General features: G+C 44.3%; 1 protein-coding gene and 3 non-coding genes across 4 annotated transcripts in view; all 4 read right to left on the reverse strand.

The window, feature by feature from the left end:
• Positions 1-6,349: 6,349 nt before the first annotated feature.
• On the reverse strand, positions 6,350-6,431 carry trnas-aga. Its single transcript has one exon. It is a non-coding gene; the product is annotated as a tRNA-Ser (tRNA).
• A 1,345-nt stretch (positions 6,432-7,776) lies between these two features.
• Positions 7,777-7,857, reverse strand: trnas-aga. The gene has a single exon. It is a non-coding gene; the product is annotated as a tRNA-Ser (tRNA).
• A 4,815-nt stretch (positions 7,858-12,672) lies between these two features.
• Positions 12,673-20,628, reverse strand: part of LOC119959009 — a 478,444-nt gene continuing 470,488 nt past the window's right edge. The window contains exon 4 of the transcript XR_005459125.1: positions 12,673-12,721. The gene's annotated coding sequence lies outside the window, so the exon portion shown is untranslated. The remainder of the gene's footprint in view (positions 12,722-20,628) is intronic.
• Positions 16,001-16,082, reverse strand: trnas-uga. The gene has a single exon. It is a non-coding gene; the product is annotated as a tRNA-Ser (tRNA).

A 20,628-nucleotide genomic window follows, 5' to 3' on the forward strand; every position in this document is an offset into this window, starting at 1 on the left:
ACAGGTGATTAAGAAGGCAAATGGAATTTTGTCCTTCATTGCTAGAGGGATGGAGTTTAAGACTAGGGAGGTTATGTTGCAATTGTATAAGGTGTTAGTGCGGCCACACCTGGAGTATTGTGTTCAGTTTTGGTCTCCTTACTTGAGAAAGGACGTACTGGCGCTGGAGGGTGTGCAGAGGAGATTCACTAGGTTAATCCCAGAGCTGAAGGGGTTGGATTATGAGGAGAGGTTGAGTAGACTGGGACTGTACTCGTTGGAATTTAGAAGGATGAGGGGGGATCTTATAGAAACATTTAAAATTATGAAGGGAATAGATAGGATAGATGCGGGCAGGTTGTTTCCACTGGCGGGTGACAGCAGAACTAGGGGGCATAGCCTCAAAATAAGGGGAAGTAGATTTAGAACTGAGTTTAGGAGGAACTTCTTCACCCAAAGGGTTGTGAATCTATGGAATTCCTTGCCCAGTGAAGCAGTTGAGGCTCCTTCATTACATGTTTTTAAGGTAAAGATAGATAGTTTTTTGAAGAATAAAGGGATTAAGGGTTATGGTGTTCGGGCCGGAAAGTGGAGCTGAGTCCACAAAAGATCAGCCATGATCTCATTGAATGGCGGAGCAGGCTCGAGGGGCCAGATGGCCTACTCCTGCTCCTAGTTCTTATGTTCTTATGTTCTTATGTTCTTATGTTCTGGGGCCGTTGCTGTTTGTAATTTTTATAAATGACCTAGAGGAGGGCACAGAAGGTTGGTGAGTAAATTTGCAGACGACACTATAGTCGGTGGAGTTGTAGACAGTGTGGAAGGATGTTGCAGGTTACAGAGGGACATAGATAAGCTGCAGAGCTGGGCTGAGAGGTCGCAAATGGAGTTTAATGTAGAGAAGTGTGAGGTGATTCACTTTGGAAAGAAAAACAGGAATGCGGAATATTTGGCTAATGGTAAAATTCTTGGCAGTGTGGATGAGCAGAGGGATCTCGGTGTCCATGTACATAGATCCCTGAAAGTTGCCACCCAGGTTAATAGGGTTGTGAAGAAGGCCTATGGTGTGTTGGCCTTTATTGGTAGAGGGATTGCGTACCGGAGCCATGAGGTCATGTTGCAGCTGTACGAAACTCTGGTACGGCCGCATTTGGAGTATTGCGTACAGTTCTGGTCGCCTCATTATAGGAAGGACGTGGAAGCTTTGGAACGGGTGCAGAGGAGATTTACCAGGATGTTGCCTGGTATGGAGGGAAAATCTTATGAGGAAAGGCTGATGGACTTGAGGTTGTTCTCGTTAGAGAGAAGAAGGTTAAGAGGTGACTTAATAGAGGCATACAAAATGATCAGTGGGTTGGATATGGTGGACAGTGAAAGCCTTCTCCCGCGGATGGAGGTGGCTAGCACGAAGGGACATAGCCTTAAATTGAGGGGTAATAGATATAGGACAGATGTCAGAGGTAGGTTTTTTACGCAAAGAGTGGTGAGGCCGTGGAATGCCCTACCTGCAACAGTAGTGAACTCGCCAACATTGAGGGTATTTAAAAGTTTATTGGATAAGCATATGGATGATAATGGCATAGTGTAGGTTAGATGGCCTTTAGTTTTTGACTTCCCATGTCGGTGCAACATCGTGGGCCGAAGGGCCTGTACTGCGCTGTATCGTTCTATGTTCTATGTTCTATGTTCTCTTTCTGCTACTAATCTCGCAGTTTCAACCTTCTGTTCTTCCTCATGAGTTCTCACTACATCAGGAATTCAATTTTTAAACTCCTCCAAAAGTATAATTTCTCTGAGAGCTTCATACTTTTGGCCCATTTTTAAAGCCGTTATCCACTATGAAAATTACTCTGTTTGATCCTTTCAAACTCCATGTAATTTGCCCAAATTCTTTCCTTAAATTTCTAAGCCTTTGTCTGTCGGCTTCAGGCACCAGTTCATATGCACCTAAGATCGATTTTTTTCACCTCCTCATATGTCCCAGACACCTCCTCCAGTATTGATGCAAACACTTCACTAGCCCTACCTACCAGCTTTGTTTGAATCAGTAATAACCACATGTCCAGTGGCCATTTCATTTGTTTAGCTACCTTCTCACATGAAATGAAAAGAGCTTCCACCTCCTTCTCATCAAACCTAGGCAATGCTTGGACATATTTAAATAGATCCCCACCAAGCCTTTGACACTCATTCTCTTCATCACAATCCTCTAACTGTACGTTTCCCTTTACATTCGCCAATTTTAATTGACTGACATGTTTTATGGCCTTTTTCTAAAGTTCAACCTCTCTCTTTTTCCCTTCCCTCACTCTCTTTTTTCTTTTTCCCTGATATTTACCTCCCTTTCATTTTCTTTTTGTTCTTTTAGCGCGATTCTTTCTTGTTTCTTTCTTCTCTGTCCTTTTCGTTTTCCTCTCTCTCTCTTTTTCCCATTTCCTGATCTGTATCTCCCTTTCTCTTTCTTTCATTGTGTATTCAAGTTGCTTTAATTCTTTTTCATGTTCAAGTTGATGGATTTGTAACTGAATTTTTGCTATTTATACTGAGTCAGACTGTAGCTCAGGCAATTCTAAATGCTTAGCTTGCACTGTAGGTACCTCTTCTTTTCGCATTCTGTCAGGTAACGTTAACTGGAATAGAATAGAACAGTAATGAAATGAAATGAAAATCACTTATTGTCACGAGTAGGCTTCAATGAAGTTAACAGGCCCTTCGGCCCTCGATGTTGTGCCGAGCAATGATCACCCTGCTTAAACCCACGTAACCCGTATACTCGTAACCCAACAATCCCCCCATTAACCTTACACTACGGGCAATTTAGCATGGCCAATCCACCTAACCCGCACATCTTTGGACTGTGGGAGGAAACCGGAGCACCCGGAGGAAACCCACGCACACACGGGGAGGACGTGCAGACTCCACACAGACAGTGACCCAGCCGGGAATCGAACCTGGGACCCTGGAGCTGTGAAGCATTGATGCTAACCACCATGCTACCATGAGGACCCCTTGGAGCTGTGAAGCATTGATGCTAACCACCATGCTACCATGAACAAATCAAAAACAAATGTTTTTGACAAATTCAAGAGCCTATTTTTAGTCTCTGTTTGTAAAGTACTGGGTGTGACCGTTTCCACCCCACAAAAGCTTCAGAGCCTCTGAAAGAGCCATTGCCCACAACACACTCCCTGCTTAAACTGAAATATCACACCTGAAAAGCAACCACAACAAGGTCATCCCTCTCTGTCTTTAAGTTCACAAAGCCAACCCAATAGATAGTCTTTTATCCCCCTCATACACCCAATTGGTTATGGCCAGGGTGTAGAGAACACCAAAATGTATCATGGTGTTCGCCTGACCCATAACTTTGAATAGACTGTGGTTATGTGTTGCACATGGGCCCACTCTACAGGTGTGATGCAACAGAGAACTGAGAGTATTTTTAAACAAACACAATGTTTATTCTATGAATCCCATTAACATTTTTAAACACACACAGTAAATATCTTAGCAACCATCAACTAAAATACTCCCCCAAAGAATACAGTACTCTATAAATAACCCATCATCTTTCCTTACAACATCCATGAGGCAAAATACCCTTTTTAACACAGAGATCATGGTTAAATTCATTAGAGAGCAGTTATCACTTTGAAATCCTCAAATGATCTGGAGATTCTTTAGATTGCATATAGAGATCCTTATACCGACGCTTGCTTTGCCTGCAGCTACCCAGCTCTCAAAACAAAACTAAACACACCCTATAGCTGCCTTCTCAAAGTGAAAGTGAAAGAGGACAGCCCAGCTCCACCCACTCTCTGACATCACTGCAGCTATTCGCTAAACACCCATTTCTCAAAGGTACAACCACTACAGCTATGTAATAAACATCTATTTCTTAAAGGTACTCGCACATGACATTATAAACGTTGTAAAAAATAAAAAGGAAGCATTTGCAATGACTAAAAGGCTTGGGACCCAGATGAAGCCCTTGAAGAATATAAAGCAAGTAGGAAGGAACTTAAGGTAGGAATTAGGAAGGCTAAACGTGGTCATGAAATGTCATTGGCAAACAGGATTAAGGAAAACCCTGAGGTGTTTCAGAAATATGTAAAGAGGGGATAGGCAGGAAAAGTGTTGGTCCATTGAAGGATATTGGAGGGAATCGATGTATGGGAGTGATGACAGAGATACTAAATGCATACTTTGCATCAGTATTCAGGAATTGCTGGGGCATTGACAGTAATCTTTGCCTTCTCATTGGCTACAGGTAAAGTTCCAGAGGAATGGTGAGCAGCCAATGTTGTTCCATTGTTTAAGAAGGGCAGCAGGGAAAATCCAGGAAATTATCCGCTGGTAAGGCTTTTGTCAGTGGCAGGAAAATTATTGGAACTGGTTCTTAGTGATAGAATTTACTCACTTATTAGTGATGGATAGCATGGCTTTGTGAAGGGGAGGTCACATCTCACTAATTTGATTGAGTTTCTCGAGGAAGTGACATAGATGATAGGTGAGGGAAATGTAGTAGATGTTGTGTACATGGACTCCAAAAAGCCTTTGACAAGGCATCTCATGGTAGACTGGTGCAAAAGGTGAAGTCACATGGGATCAGAGGAGAACTGGCAAGTTGGATACAGATAGGCTTGGGAACAGAAGACAGATGGTGGCAGTAGAGGAGTATTTTTCTGAAAGGAAGGCTGTAACTAGCGGTGTTCTACAGGGATCAGTTCGAGGGCCTTTGTTGTTGCTGGTAGATATAAATGATTTGGAAATGTAGAAAATGTAGCTGGTCTGATTACCAAAATCTAGTGGATCTTGCTGAAGTTTTCCCTCGTCAGCTCAATACTCCGCCTTTCCTTCCAAACATTGCACGGCTTTTCTCAGAATGTATTTCCTTGTTATTTAGTTCGATAATTCTCTTTCCTCTTCGTACTTTGTTTGCCTCCGAACGAATCCACAATATATGTTTAATCCGGATAAAGTATTGATGCTTCCAACTAGAACAAAATGCTTTGTCTCAATCGATTCAATAAAATCCTGGGGAGGGAATTCCTTTCTCCTCAGGAATGAGCTGAATTACCTGTTTGTTTGTTCACGGGGATGAAAGCTTATGTCACCGCTTGACATCATTGTTGCTTTTTGATTGTGATTTTACATGCAGATGTTATTCTTTAAATCGTTTTAAATCTTTCTCTCGTGACAGCGGCCTGTGGAGCAAATGGCTGTGGCCCCAGCAGACTATTCAATCCCTGACTAACTCATTGGGAAAGGTTTCACATACACATTTCTCGCTAAGATTTTCGAGATTGCCAAACATGATTGTATTTTTCATCTGTTCTTTGGTTTGTCAAGTTAAACACGTGTCTGCTGAGTTTTATCTTCTTCACCGGAAGGCAAATATTTTCTTGTTTTTAAAAAATTACTTCTTGGGTCAAACTTTCTCCGCCTCCATTTGAAAAACAAACAATCCAAACTTCTGGCTGCCATCGGAAACAGCTAAGGTTAGTAACGTGACAACATGTAACTTTATTGACTTGTCAGAGACACCACAGTAAATACGCCACTCCTTCCCGAAATGCACCCAACTGTACGCAATGTGGTGGTCAGACACAAGTGGGTCATGCGGTGAAGTTCCTGTGCCGTACAGCCCACTCCTGACAACATGTAGATCAGCTAATTTCTTAAAGACTGGCGACCAAGGACTTGTGAGAAACAACAATGGGCGGCACAACAGCTCAGTGGTTAGCACTGTTGCTTCACAACGCCAGGGTCCCGGATTTCATTTCCCACTGGGTCACTGTGAGGGGTCTGCACGTTCTCCCCGTTTCTGCGTGGGTTTCCGCCGGGTACTCAGGTTCCCTCCCACAAGCCACGAAAGACGTGCTATTAGGTGAATTGGACATTCAGAAATCTCCCTCATTGAACCCGAACAGGCGCCGGAGTGTGGCGACTCGGATTATTCCCACTAACTTTGTTACAGTGTTAATGTTATCCTACTTGTGACATCAAGAAAAAGTATTATTATCTATTTACTAATTCAGCAGCTGTTCAAGTTTTATTCTCTGTCCGCGATCTGCGGAGCATTTCAGCGATGCCAACACGTGCGAAGAATCGGGTGCAATGCCGAGGTCGCACTGCCGGCTGGCTTCCTATTCTATTCATCCATTAGTTTCCGATTTCATCAATAAGGTGACATCCAGGCATTTTGCTCATTTGTCGGCGGGATCAGCGGCCGTGAAGAACCGGAGGGAAGCATTGTTGTCAGACATTTTTCCATGAACATTTTTTTCAACAGGTTTCACAGCACTTCGTGTCAGGCACAAGGCATAACAAAAAAACTTGCGGGAATTTGGACGAGAAAAGAGCGATACGTCGTCAGCAGGGTTCGAACCTGCGCAGGGAAACCCCAATGGATTTCTAGTCCATCGCCTTAACCACTCGGCCATGACTACATATGCCATCCGCTGTAAAATGACACTTACTGCTGATAAAATAATCCTCAAAAATGTACTGCCGCAATTTTGAGTTCTGGTGCTGCATATTAAAGTGTGTCAGCATTCTGATGTTATCTGACTCGGCATTAACATTGAATCGTATTCAATCGGGCAGAGTTTTACTCAGCCTTTCCTTCTGTTTTTCAATCACGTCAAATACATTTATACACAAAGGAGATCAATGCAAATAGATTGCGAGATGGCAGAGATAAACCCTGCCCGATTAAATACGATTAAATGTTAATGCCGAGTCAGATAAACATTAGAATGCTGACACACTTTAATATTCAGCACTATCACGCAAATACGCACACAATTCAATTGCAAACATCGCAATAGGAATCATGAATGTTGTTTTATTTAGAGCACGATATAATCCAATACCTGAAACGGTTATGTTGAAGATGCCATCGGAGTGCCTTCTTCTGCGGAAGGAACACAAAGAGTTTATATTGTTCTATCATTTGCCCGCATCCTTTCTGCAATATAGATTTGACGAGCTATAAAGAAAGAACAAGAGGATTGAAATGTGTAGAATGAAATAAACTGATATATGCATGTAGAATTCGATAAACAGTAGATGCAGAGGTAGTCAGGAAAGATGGACGCAGTTACACAAAAGCCTTACGTTGCAAACACCAGTGGTAAATTGGTGCATTTTGCAGATGGTGAGAAACGATGGACCGTGGAGGAGCAAGGCGATTGGAGATACTCGATACGGAGTCATTCACCGTCAGTGGAAATATCCGATAACTAGTTTCTAGTTCTCATCATATGGCTGTCATATCAGAGGAGACATTCATTCCTCCAGCTCAATGTCTGGATAAATTCCTCCAATACGCTGCTGGAATTAACGGAAACATAGATTCCCTACCGTGAAGAATGAGGGCATTCAGTCCATCAAGTCTGCATTGACCCTCCGAAGGAGCACCATATCTGGGCCCTATCCATGCCCGACCCTGTGTCTCTAGCTAATGCTTGGAAATTAAGGGGAAAGTAAACATGGCCAATCCACCTAACCTGCAGATGGTTGGACTGTGCGAAGAATCGGGAGCAATACAGAGTTCCCACTGCCGGCTGGCTTCCTATTCTATTTATCCATTAGTTTCCGATTTCACCAAAAAGGTGACATCCAGGCATTTTGCTCATTTGGAGACGGGATCAGCGGCCGTGAAGAACCGGAGGGAGGCATTGCTGTCAGACATTTTTCCATGAACATTTTTTTCAACAGCAGTTCGTGTCAGGCACAACTGAAACAAAGAAACTTCCGTGAATTTGAAATTTGCACGAGAAAAGAAAGACACGTAGTCAGCAGGATTCGAACTTACCGGGAAAACCCCAATGGATTTCTAGTCCATCGCCTTAAACACTCGGCCATGACTACATGTTCTGTCCTATGAAAAATGACACTTACTGCTGATAAAACAATCCTCAAAAATGTACTGCCGTATTTTGGGTTCTTGTGCTGCATATTAAATTATTTCAGCATTCTGATGCTTATCTGACTTGGCATTACCATTGAATCGTATTTAATCGGGCACGGTTTTACTCAGCCTTTCCTTCTGTTTTCTCAATTACGTCAAAATATATTTATACACAAAGGAGGTCAATGCAAATAGATTGCGAGATAAACTCATAATTATTCAGCACTATCACGGTGATACGCACAGAATTCAATTGAAAACATCGCAATAGGAATCATAAATGTTGTATTATTAAGAGTTTGATATAATCCAATACCTGCAACAGTTATGTTGAAAATGCGATCGGAGTGCCTTCTGCTGCGGGAGGAGCACGAACAGTTTATCTTGTTCTATCATTTGCTCGCATCCTTTCTGCAATATAGATTTGACGAGATTTAAAGAAGGAACATTAGAATTGCACCGGGTAGAATGAAATAAACTGATATGTGCATGTAGAATACAGTCTGAGAATGGGATAAACAGTAGATGCAGAGGCAGTGAGGAAAGATGTATGGAGTTACACATAAGCCTTCCGTTGCAAACACCAGTGGTGAATTAGTGTATTTTGCAGACTGTGACCGCTTGGTGAAATCTCTGTTCAATCCACAATCCTGACTCTGAGCTTCCTGCCACTTGTCATTTCAATTGTCCACCTCTCCCACTCTGACCTTTCATTCCTTGGCCATCTATGTTCCAATGGAGATTAACGGAAATCGAATAAGAACATCTCAACTTTTATGTCGCCACCGACAGAATTCCGTCCTCAACATCGAGTTCAGTAATTTTAGATTAGAAAACCGCTCTGCATTTTGTTTGGTGTGTTTCCTGCCCGTCCGTTTGTTTGTTTTTGCTTCTAATTTCATTCATTCATTTTGCACTTGGGCGGCGGAGAGACATCTGGAGATTTGTCTGGAATGAATTGTAGAGCTCAAGGCTCAGACAGCTGAAGACGCGGCAGCCATTGATGGAACAATGAAAAGTGCAAATCAGCAAGAGGACAAGGATGGATTATCATAGATTATCATATAATTTACAGTGCAGAAGTAGGCCATTCAGCCCATCGAGTCTGGACCGGCTCTTGGAAAGAGCACCCTACCCAACGTCAACACCGCCACCCTATCCCCATAACCCAGTAACCCCACCCAACACTAAGGGTTAATTGGTGGCTATGGGCAATTTATAATGGCCAATCCACCTAACCTGCACATCTTTGGACTGAAAGAGAAAGGGTAATGTCTGGGAATGGAACCGGAACTCCTGTATGGTAAGAGAGAAATCTCCCCCTGAACAACTAATGTTCACACAGCCGCTCATTCCATGTGTCCAGTCGGAAACCTGTCTGAAGGAACATGCAGTCTGACAGAGCGCCTGTGACAATCCTCCTTTGTCTGATTTAAAGCTGCAAGATGATCTTTTCATTACGGCTGTGACAAACGTGGTGGTGTTAGGATTCTGTGGTGCAGATTCACATCATCCTTGTTTGGAGCTGCCTGTCAGAAATACTCTGGAAAGTTGCCTGAGCAGTGTCCGCTGATGTATATGCCCAGGTTGCAATCTGTCTGAGGAAGGAACAGACTGACTCTCGTCAGCAGCTTTCAAAGATTTTATTTGTGTCCTGAATGGTTGTTCTGAGAATGTGAAGAGTTTTCTTCTGTGACCTTGCTCTGATGGGAAAGCGGAGAGTGACTGGAGCCACCTTTTGGAAGGAAGTTAGGGGCGGGTGTTTCACTTGTCTGGGAACATTGATAAACCTGCTACTGATTTCTTCAAACCTTGCCTAAACATCGACTCTGGTGGGATTAAAACACACAACCTTTGAATGCCTGATCACGAGAGCGACGAGAAGTCCAACGCGCTACCTTTTGCGCCACAGAGCCACAACGGCTGCCGCACTCCATCCCCACATGGGGATTCCTGTAGTTGTCCAACAGGCTGTTCAAAAGTACAGCAATTCGCACAGTGACCACATTTCAAATGTACTTCATTGTCTGTAAATGTTTTGGGCCGCCCTGTGGTTGTGAAAAGCGCTAACGAAATTCCAGTAGAACTCCGAAAGGACACAGTCAGGTTGGTGCAATTGGAGGACATGTAGCAGACAAGGAATGAAGTGATTTATTTTTGTACGAAGAACAGAAGTAGACAATATAAAATAAAGTGTCTATTTACAAAAAAGAGTGCAGGAACAGCGAGACATGGATCGACATGTGTACAAATCATTGAAGGTGACAGGGCAGGTTGTAAGAGTCGTTTATAAGTCAAACCGTGTCATTACGTTATTAATAGCGGCACAGAGTAGAAGATGACAGAGGGGTCATCTCTCCCTTTTCAGCTCCTGACTGCAGAGGCCTTTCTTGTCAAACCTTTTATTGGAAAACCTCTTTACCTCGAGGGAGGCGGGAGTTTGGAACTCGCTGCCTGAAAGGGTGGTGGAGCAGAGACCCTCATAATATCTAAGACGTGTTTAGATGGGCACTTGCGATCCCAGGGTACAGGAGGCTATGTACCAAGTGCTGGTAAATGGGATGAGAATGGTTCGGTTGTTGTTTTTGACCGGCACAGATCCGATGGGCAGAAGGGCCATTTCTGTGCTGTATGTTTCGATGACTTTATGATTGAAATGCAACATGTGTTTGCCGCTGTCCCTGTTTATATCCTGTTGTATTCAGAGGAACAAACAGACTGGGCTGGTCGCTGAGCACCTCGAGACTGTTCTGCCCGACATTTAGATTGAGTAAGGGCTCCGTGTATTTTAACTCCAGCTCCCTGACAGGATTTCAGAAGCCCGCCACAAATTTAATAAAGATTAATTAATAAAGATCCCAAAGATGGATAATCAGCGATAATCACAGCCAGAGAGTCGTGTAATAACACTGAGGGCAGGTAAGTCAACTCATTGTCCTTTGGCCCAAAAGCAAAATACTGCCGATGCTGCAAATCTGAAACAAAGACAGTTAATGCTGCAAATATTCAGCTGATCCGGCAGCTTCTGTGGAGAGAGGAACAGGTCATTGCAATGAAAGATCAGGATCTGAAATGTTAACTATTTCTCTTGTCACAGAAACCACAGATCCGTCAAATATTTCAGGCATTCCGTTTTGTTCAGCTGAACATCCTCACACTCTGTAGCTGAGATCAATCCCAGCAGAGTGTTACTGCGTTTGACCTGATCTGTGTGATTGACCACTTCCTCCATAGAGTCACAGAGTCATCGATTTTTACAGCAGGAAACACGCCCTTCGGCCCAATTTGTCCATGCCGCCCTATTTCTATCACTAAGCTAGTCCCACTTGCCCACATTTGATCTATATCCCTCTGTATCCACCCTGCCCAGATAAATAGCTAACTGTTTTTTAAAGGAAAACATTGTATCGCCTCTACCACTGCCTCTGGCTGCCCGTTCCAGAAGCTCACCACCCAATGTGTGAAAAAATATCCCCTCTGGTCTCTTTGGCATCTCTCCCCTCTCACCTTAAACCTATGTCCTCCAGTTTTCGGCCTTTGCATCTGGGAACAAATGTTGACTCTCTGCCTGATCTATGCTCCTCGTTATTTTATAGACCTCGATCAGATCACCTCTATGCCTCCTACGCTCCAGGGCAAAAGTCCCAGCCTATCCAGCCTCTCCTTATAAGTCAGAATATCAAGTCCTGGTAGCATCCCCATAAATCTCTTCTGCACTCTTTCTAATTTAGCAATATACTTCTTATAATAGGGTGACGAGAATTCAACATATTATTCCATGTGCGCTCTTACCAATGTCGTGTACAACTTCAACAAGACGTCCCAATTCCTTTACTCAATATTCTGACCAATAAAACCTAGCATACTGAATGGGTTCTTCAACACCCTGTCCCCCTGCGACTCCATCTTCAAGGAGCTCCGAACCTGTCACCCTCGATCTCTTTGTTCTGTAATTCTCCCCAATAATGTAACAGCGTAATATCGGTATTTGTTCCAGAATTGCAGGTTTAAATTGTTCTTCATTTTCCAGTGGATAATTTACAGACATATCAACAAAAGGACTGAATTGAGTCCAGTGGCTAAAACTTTCGACGAGAAATCAACTGGATTTTCCCCTTTGACTTGAGTCCTGCTCCCACAAGATCTGTTCAGTATTTAAAATAATAATTAGTTTTGAAACCTCTTTTTGCACCGAATGTTGGCACTGAAATTCCTCACACCTCTCTCCATTGTCACCTACTCTGCAGGTATTGACTACACCGTCTAATGGAGACATGTTCACAGGGCTGTGAGAGGGGCTTTCTTTCGGGTTTTAGGCCTCTTTTTGGTCATTGAACAACAAACGGACATCTGCAGACGAACTCGGAATACCGAACCTCTCTTCCCAGGATGAACTTAATCAGGGGACAAAATGTTGTTCTGAATACAGAATAAAAGGTTTGAGGATTTGGGGTGAGATTCCTCGAGTTTTAGGAAGAGAGCGATGTTGCAGAACAATGTGATAATAGTGGGATACGAGTTTGGGATATTATCCAGTCTGTGCTGGGGGGATACGGGAAGAAAATTGTCTTGTCTGCCCACCGAAGCTGAATGTTGGGGTTGAGGTGGTGATCAGATTCCGTGCGGAGTGTGAAATCCTTTCACTGAATTCCACATTTACAGCTCAGGACCTCGAGGAATCGCTCCTGTATTCCCAGGAGGCGGTGGTCTCATTCTTAAAGCAAAAAATCTTCCATCGAGGACGGGTTTCTCAATAAGAATAAACTGGAGGTGGGGGATGTTAGAAACTGCTCAGCACTGATTCACTTTATTCATTGTTGTGCCCTGGAATAAACAAGTCGATTGTAGCTGTCCATTCAAAACACAAATAGAATTCGGAAGTTTCTGGCAGTTACTTCACAATATCCACTATTACATCACTCAGCATTTTCAGCTGCATCACATCTGGTCCACATGACATGTGACCTTTACCTGCAGCCAGTCTTTTTCGTTCCTCTTCTTCAACAAAAGTTTTATACAAAAGAAAACATTTACGAATGGTCGATGAGGAAAGTGAGCACTTTTATTGAAGGGAGTTCAAAGAAAAATTAGTGATAAAGAAGTGGGATGAGGGAAATGAAAGTAACAATAAGTGGAATAAAGGCGCGGGTTGTTCATGGACTGACTGCATAATTCGATGATTATTTATTGAATAGAGATTTCAGACCAATTGTATTTGACGTCATTAAGGAGATTACCATTGCAGGAAGCATGTTGTTGTCTCTAATGTGCCATTACCTCCTTTTATCAAAATTGTTCTGATAGATGAGATTCAGAGAATTGGAGCCATATGGCATTCGTGTGAATTGTTAGATCCTGGCGAGGATTCAAACAAATCCTTTGGAAAACCGCCAAGACCGAGGAGATTGTGCAGTGGAGATTGGCTGCAGTGGTATCAGTGGTGAAGAGTGTGCTTCCGGAAGATGTATTTCCAATATTGCAAATCAGCATTCAGTACCTTCTTACCAACTTCTCATCGATGAAAAGTATGCACTGGTGGAAACCTTCCTTGAATCCTTACGTTTTGGAAAATGGCAGTGCGCAGGATTGGAGTGCCGGAGGGCCTGTTCCTGTGCTGTACTGTTCTTTATGGAAAACTGCCAACGTAACACCCTTATTCGAAAAGGGAGGGAGACAAAAACAGATAACTAAATGCTAGTTAGCATACTATCTGTCATGTGGAAACTGTCCATTATAAAGAATATAATAGCAGAACATTTAGCAATATATAACATAATGAAACAGATTCAGCATGGCATCTTGAAGGGTACACAGTGCCTGTCCATTTGTTCGAATTATTTGAAGTGGTAATGATCAGGAAAAATGAAGGGGAATCCTGCCTCCAGCTGCCTCCCTCCCTCTAGTTCCCTCCATCTGTTCCTCTCACAATATAACCCATTGTGTCGCTCACCTCCTCCCCCCCTCCCGTCCTCGCTTTTCCTATCCGCCCTCTATCTCTAATCTACTTCCCTTTCTCTGGGATCTGCCTTGTCTCCAGGCTCCCACTGACCCCGGGTTCTGGGACTCTCAGGCTGGCCAGGGCGCTGTAACCGGCTCCATTCACAGGAATAGGACTTCAGTTCCACAATAACATCCGCTCTCTCTGAAACCCCAAACTGAAATTCAGACTCATCGTGAAGGTGAAGACTGCGAGGGCAGCATGGTGGCGCATTGGTTAGCACTGCTACCTCACGGCGCTGAGGTCCCAGGTTCGATCCCGGCTCTGTGTCCGTGTGACGTTTGCACATTCATCTGAGTTTCGCCCCCACTATCCAAAGATGTGCAAGCTAAGTGGATTGGCCACGGTAAATTGACCCTTAGTTGGAAAAATGCATTGGGTACAATGAATTATTTTAAAACAAGGTGAAGACTGCGGATCCCGCTCCTGCTGTTTAATACAGATCACTATAACTGTGCACAGTGAGCAGAAAGAAATTGATGTTGTTTGTGTACATTTCACTCCAATTTAAAACGCTCCTGAATGAAAGTGTCTGTGTCACACGGCTCCCGTTCAGCCAGAAGATTAATTTTGAAGCTTGTCATTTATTTATACTAAGTTTCCACTCAAAACAAATTGATGCTGGTTATTAGATAAGAAACCCGAGGGTGATGAGAACTATTGGTGAATTTTATTTGAGGAGTGTCTCCTCCTTTTCTGTCCTGACCTGCGATATCTAATTAAATAATTCTCCCCTGTGATGGCCAGGTACTGAACCTGGGTCAAATGCTGGGACATTCACCACTATATCACCACCCTCATCTGGCTATGTCACCCCCTCTGTATTTGTAGAACGAATACACAAGCATTGAAGCGGGAGAATGTATTAAATCAGGGATTGGATATTCCTGTAACCAATATGGCTGTAATGGGAATCTTTCATTTTCCGACCGATTGGGATGAGCTGGGTCGCTCAGTCAAAAATCAGATATCTCGGGATTTAAATATGATTACAACAATGATAATATTTAACCATGTTAATGTTATTTTGCTCCAATTGAAACGTGTTACGAATTCATCGTTACCTTCTGCACAGCTCGCTTTCAGCCAGGAGATAGCAGCAGTGCGAAATACTTTGGGTCTCCTGTTTGTGTCCACAGATCTGGGAGGAATGGAGCTGCTGCTGCCCGGGGAGCTGAACAAGCAGGAGGCACAGATATTGACCAACTGCACCCGCTCCAAATAGATTCCCCAAATTACTGAACAAAACAAAAACAAGCACAAATCATATTTTAAGAAACTATGACAGTGTCTCTGAAAACAATATACCAACACCTCTTAAAGATTCGATTTGCTGTAACAATTCACTACGAACCGTTTCAATGTCAGCCGTAATTCCTTACCAGTTCATAGACAGGCACTTGATTGGTTAAAAGTCTCCTTCACTTTTCAAGGTTTGGCTCAATAAAATCAATCACAGTCCCATGATCTGCTTCTCTCCTGGTCTCAGACACATCCACTTTCTACATGTGCGCTTCTAACTGGTTTTCAGAGTAAGAGCCAGGCTGCAGTCACCTCATTCTCTCTCGATCCCTTTATCTCAGCGCCACCTCACAACCAGGAATGCAACTTCTTACAGAGCCACGGATGGAATAGTTTGTCGATTCTTCCACTGATTCAGGACCGTCCACCACCAGGAACTATCGGTCCAAAGAGTTGGGGTGAGATGGGGCTGAGTTTCACTGTGTATCCAATCAGTCCCCGGAGAAGCACAAAAACAGTGACTGAGGGAGAGGGAAAGAAACAAACAAACAGATAGGGAGAGAAAATATGTTCCATTTCTGCCACGATCTTTTTACACAGAAATAAATTCAGCTGAATGAAACCAAACCACGTTTCAATTCGCTGCCGTTGCTGCTTATGCTTCCAAACATTGCAGAAAACGTTACTATTTATAGATTGTTGTTTTGATTGTGGGCACCTTATTCATATTGATAATTCGTTCAAGTTCCAAAAAAATATTAAATATCTGACTGAACTCGATAAGACTTGAAAACGGAAGATCGGAGTTTTTTTTCCAGTCAACGGCTTGTGGGGGGAGTTGACCAAACATTCCGGATCACAGTCGCTGCGAGCAGCGCTCGACCCTGCGCGGGGAAACCCCATTGGATTTCAAGTCCAACGCCTTAACCACTCGGCCATCGCATCTGCAGTAAATGCGCCATTCATTAGCAATTTGGTCGATAGAACACATTCTAAAACCAGCCTGGAATCACTCCGGGGAGATGTTGCATGGCACTGCAGGGAAGATCAAAGGGGCCCCGGGGTTTATGTGAGGAGGGGTTGAATGTTCGTGGAAAATTACCATTTAATTTGGAGAGACGCATTGAGAGACTCGAAAATATCAGCTCCCTAAACGCACAATTCCACTGATTAAATAGTTTGTGTCACAATATGGACTACATTGGAAATATATTAGAAATTCAAATGGAACAGGACCACACTTTCCAGTCTGGAAGAAAATTAAAATGATGAAATGTAGAAATTACAGCACAGAGGGAAACCTGTGCAGGCCGAACGGTCACAAAACTAAAGAGCTGGTCATTGACTTCAGGAAGCAAAGTACTGTACACACTCCTGTCAGCATCAACGGGGCCGAGGTGGAGATGGTTAGCAGTTTCAAATTCCATGGGGTGCACATCACCAAAAATCTGTCCTGGCCCACTCACGTCGACGCTATCACCAAGAAAGCACAACAGCGCCTATACTTCCTCAGGAAAGTAAGAAAATTCGGCATGTCCACATTAACCCTTACCAACTTTTACAGATGCACCATAGAAAGCATCCTATCGGGCTGCATCACAGCCTGGTATGGCAACTGCTCGGCCAGGACCGTAAGGAACTTCAGAGAGTCGTGAATACCGCCCAGTACATCACACGAACCTGCCTCCCATCCATTGACACCATCTACACCTGCAGCTGCCGAGGGAAAGCGGGCAGCATAATCAAGGATCCCTCCCACCCGGCTACCTACTTTTCCAACTTCTTCCATCGGGCAGGAGATACAGAAGTCTGAGAACACGCACGAACAGACTCAAAAACAGCTTCTTCCCCACTGTCACCAGACTCCGAAATGACCCTCTTATTGACTGACCTAATTAACACTACATCCTGTATGCTTCAACCGATGCCAATGCTTGTGCAGTTACATTGTGTATCAGGTGTTGCCCTATTATGTATTCTCATGAATTTTGTTTAATTCCCTTTTCTTCCCATGTACTGAAGGAACTGTTGAGCTGCTTGGAGAAAAATACTTTTCACTGTACCTCGGTACACGTGACAATAAACACATCCAATCATTCCAACATGATGACCTGATGACGCAACTAACATGATCACGTGTCTGGATTCCAGCAGTTTTTCCCGGACTGCGGTCAGAGGACAAGCCAGGAGCAGCTGATCAATTATTAGCTCAGTCGGTAGAGCGTGGGACTCTTAATTTCCCGGTCGTGAATTCGGGCCCCCCATTGGGTGCTTCCATATTATTATCTGAAAATATTGACGCTGAATGAACTGTCTTCATAACAGAAACACAAAGTTATGTCGCTGGACTGGGAATCCAGAGGACTGAAGGAATCTTTCGTGACAAGATTTAATAAATCTGGAATTGAAATTTCGTCTCATTAATGGTGCAGAAATGTTCTACTTGAGACGGATCATATTTCCACAACTGTGAACACATTACACAACAGGGAGTGGTTTGATACAACCACAGTGAAGATCTGTCACCGGCAGAGTCACGGTTCCACGACAGAGAGAACAGTTACACAGCAGAGAGCTCAGTTACACAACAGAGAGCTCAGTTACACAGCAGAAGCTCAGTTACACAGCAGAGAGCTCAGTTACACAGCAGAGAGCTCAGTTACACAGCAGAAGCTCAGTTACACAGCAGAGAGCTCAGTTACACAGCAGAGAGAACAGTTGCACAGCAAAAACCTCAGTTACACAGCAGAAGCTCAGTTACACAGCAGAGAGCTCAGTTACACAGCAGAGAGCTCAGTTACACAGCAGAGTGCTCAGTTACACAGCAGAGAGCTCAGTTACACAGCAGGGAGATCAGTTACACAGCAGGGAGCTCAGTTACACAGCAGAGAGCACAGTTACACAGCAGGGAGCTCAGTTACACAGCAGGGAGCTCAGTTGCACAGCAGAGAGCTCCGTTGCACAGCAGAGAGCTCAGTTACACAGCAGGGAGCTCAGTTACACAGCAGAGAGATCAGTTGCACAGCAGAGAGCTCAGTTACACAGCAGGGAGCTCAGTTACACAGCAGAGAGCTCAGTTACACAGCAGGGAACTCATTTACACAGTAGGGAGCTCAGTTATACAGCAGAGAGCTCAGTTATACAGCAGAGAGCTCAGTTATACAGCAGAGCTCAGTTACACAGCAGAGAGCTCAGTTACACAGCAGAGAGCTCAGTTACACAGCAGGGAGCTCAGTTACACAGCAGGGAGCTCAGTTACACAGCAGGGAGCTCAGTTACACAGCAGAAGCTCAGTTACACAGCAGAAGCTCAGTTACACAGCAGAAGCTCAGTTACACAGCAGAAAGCTCAGTTACTCAGCAGAGAGCTCAGTTACACAGCAGGGAGCTCAGTTACACAGCAGCGAGCTCAGTTACACAGCAGAGAGCTCAGTTACACAGCAGAGCTCAGTTACACAGCAGAGCTCAGTTACACAGCAGGGAGTTTTGTTACACAGCAGGGAACTCAGTTACACAGCAGGGAACTCATTTACACAGCAGGGCACTCAGTTACACAGCAGGGAGCTCAGTTACACAGCAGGGAGCTCAGTTACACAGCAGAGAGCACAGTTACACAGCAGAGAGCTCAGTTACACAGCAGGGAGCTCAGTTACACAGCAGAGAGCTCAGTTACACAGCAGGGAGCTCAGTTACACAGCAGAGAGCTCAGTAACACAGCAGAGAGCTCAGTTACACAGCAGAAGCTCAGTTACACAGCAGAGAGCTCAGTTACACAGCAGAGAGCTCAGTTACACAGCAGGGAGCTCAGTTACACAGCAGGGAGCTCAGTTACACAGCAGAGAGCTCAGTTACACAGCAGGGAGCTCAGTTACACAGCAGAGAGCTCAGTAACACAGCAGAGAGCTCAGTTACACAGCAGAAGCTCAGTTACCCAGCAGAGCTCAGTTACACAGCAGAGAGCTCAGTTACACAGCAGAGCTCGGTTACACAGCAGAGAGAACAGTTACACAGCAGAGAGCTCAGTTACACAGCAGGGAGCTCAGTTACACAGCAGAGCTCAGTTACACAGCAGGGAGCTCAGTTACACAGCAGAGAGCACAGTTACAGAGCAGAGAGCTCAGTTACACAGCAAAGAGCTCAGTTACACAACAGAGAGCTCAGTTACACCGCAGGTAGCTCAGTTACACAGCAGAGAGCTCAGTCACACAGCAGGGAGCTCAGTTACACAGCAGAGATCAGTTACACAGCAGGGAGCTCAGTTACACAGCAGAGTGCTCAGTTACACAGCAGAGATCTCAGTTACACAGCAGAGAGCTCAGTTACACAGCGGGGAATACATTTATAAACTGGGCCTCTCTGTGTGCAGCAGAAAACACATTTTCCTAAATAACCAGTTTTTCCACCTCAGTATCTTGCTGGTTTGCGCTGCACCTTTTCTGTGTGTCATTGTGTCATAGAACACACAGTGCAGAAGGAAGCTACCTGGCCCATCGAGGTTGCACCGACCCACCCAAACCCTCACTTCCACCCCATCCCCGCAAACCACGGAACCCTCCCAACCTTTTGGACACGAAGGGACAATTTGTCATGGTCAATACCCCGAACCTGCACACCTTTCGACTGTGATAGTCTCTTCCTGCTTTTCTCTGTGCCTTTCTCTGTCTGCAACATCCGTGCTGATTTTACGTATTAACGCCACTTTTCCCAAACAGTAATTGTTATTGATAGGTACAGAAAGATTTCAACACTGACATTCAGCACCACTGTCTGATAGAGACTGAATCCCACCCTCACATTCAGTACCAGACATTGACTCATAATGAAGGAATCAGCTCTCACAAACTGTTCCAGAGACTGAGATGCAGAGTGTTCCCTCCACTCGCGAACACTACCTGTGATTTACAGATACAGAGCAAATCTCAGTCAGGTGAGTGGCAGAGTTTGATTGCTACGACATGTATTCTACAATCACCTTCTCTGCGCCATATAACCAGGTGCAGTCGGCAGTCGGTGTCTGTGGTCCAGATGTTCTTTTAACAAGTGTTTCACTCAAGAACCGCAACAAATTTACACAATATCAGGGTATAAGAGGTATAGCAGAAGAAGTTGGGCATTCAGCCCATCGAATATGCTCCGGATTTCAATGAGATCATGATTGATCACATATGATATGACGTGTTATGATCTCATACGGTGGCACGTTGTCACAGTGGCTACCTCACAGCGCCAGCCATCCGGGTTCAATTCTATCCTTTGGTCACTGACTGTGTGGAGTCTGCGCTGTCTCTCCGTGTCTGTGTGGGTTTCCTCTGGGTGCTGCGATTTCCTCGCACTGTCCAAATGTGTGCGGGGTATGTGGAGCGGCCTTGCTAAATTCACCCTGCTGTCAATCATTTGGTCAGTCTGAGTGAAGTCACATCCTGAAGATGTCATACATTGATCCAGTTCTGAAGTAAATTAAGTCGCTTTAGTCCCTGATGACCATCGGCTGC

This window comes from Scyliorhinus canicula, chromosome 31 (genome assembly GCF_902713615.1).
Source record: "Scyliorhinus canicula chromosome 31, sScyCan1.1, whole genome shotgun sequence".
NCBI lineage: Eukaryota > Metazoa > Chordata > Chondrichthyes > Carcharhiniformes > Scyliorhinidae > Scyliorhinus > Scyliorhinus canicula.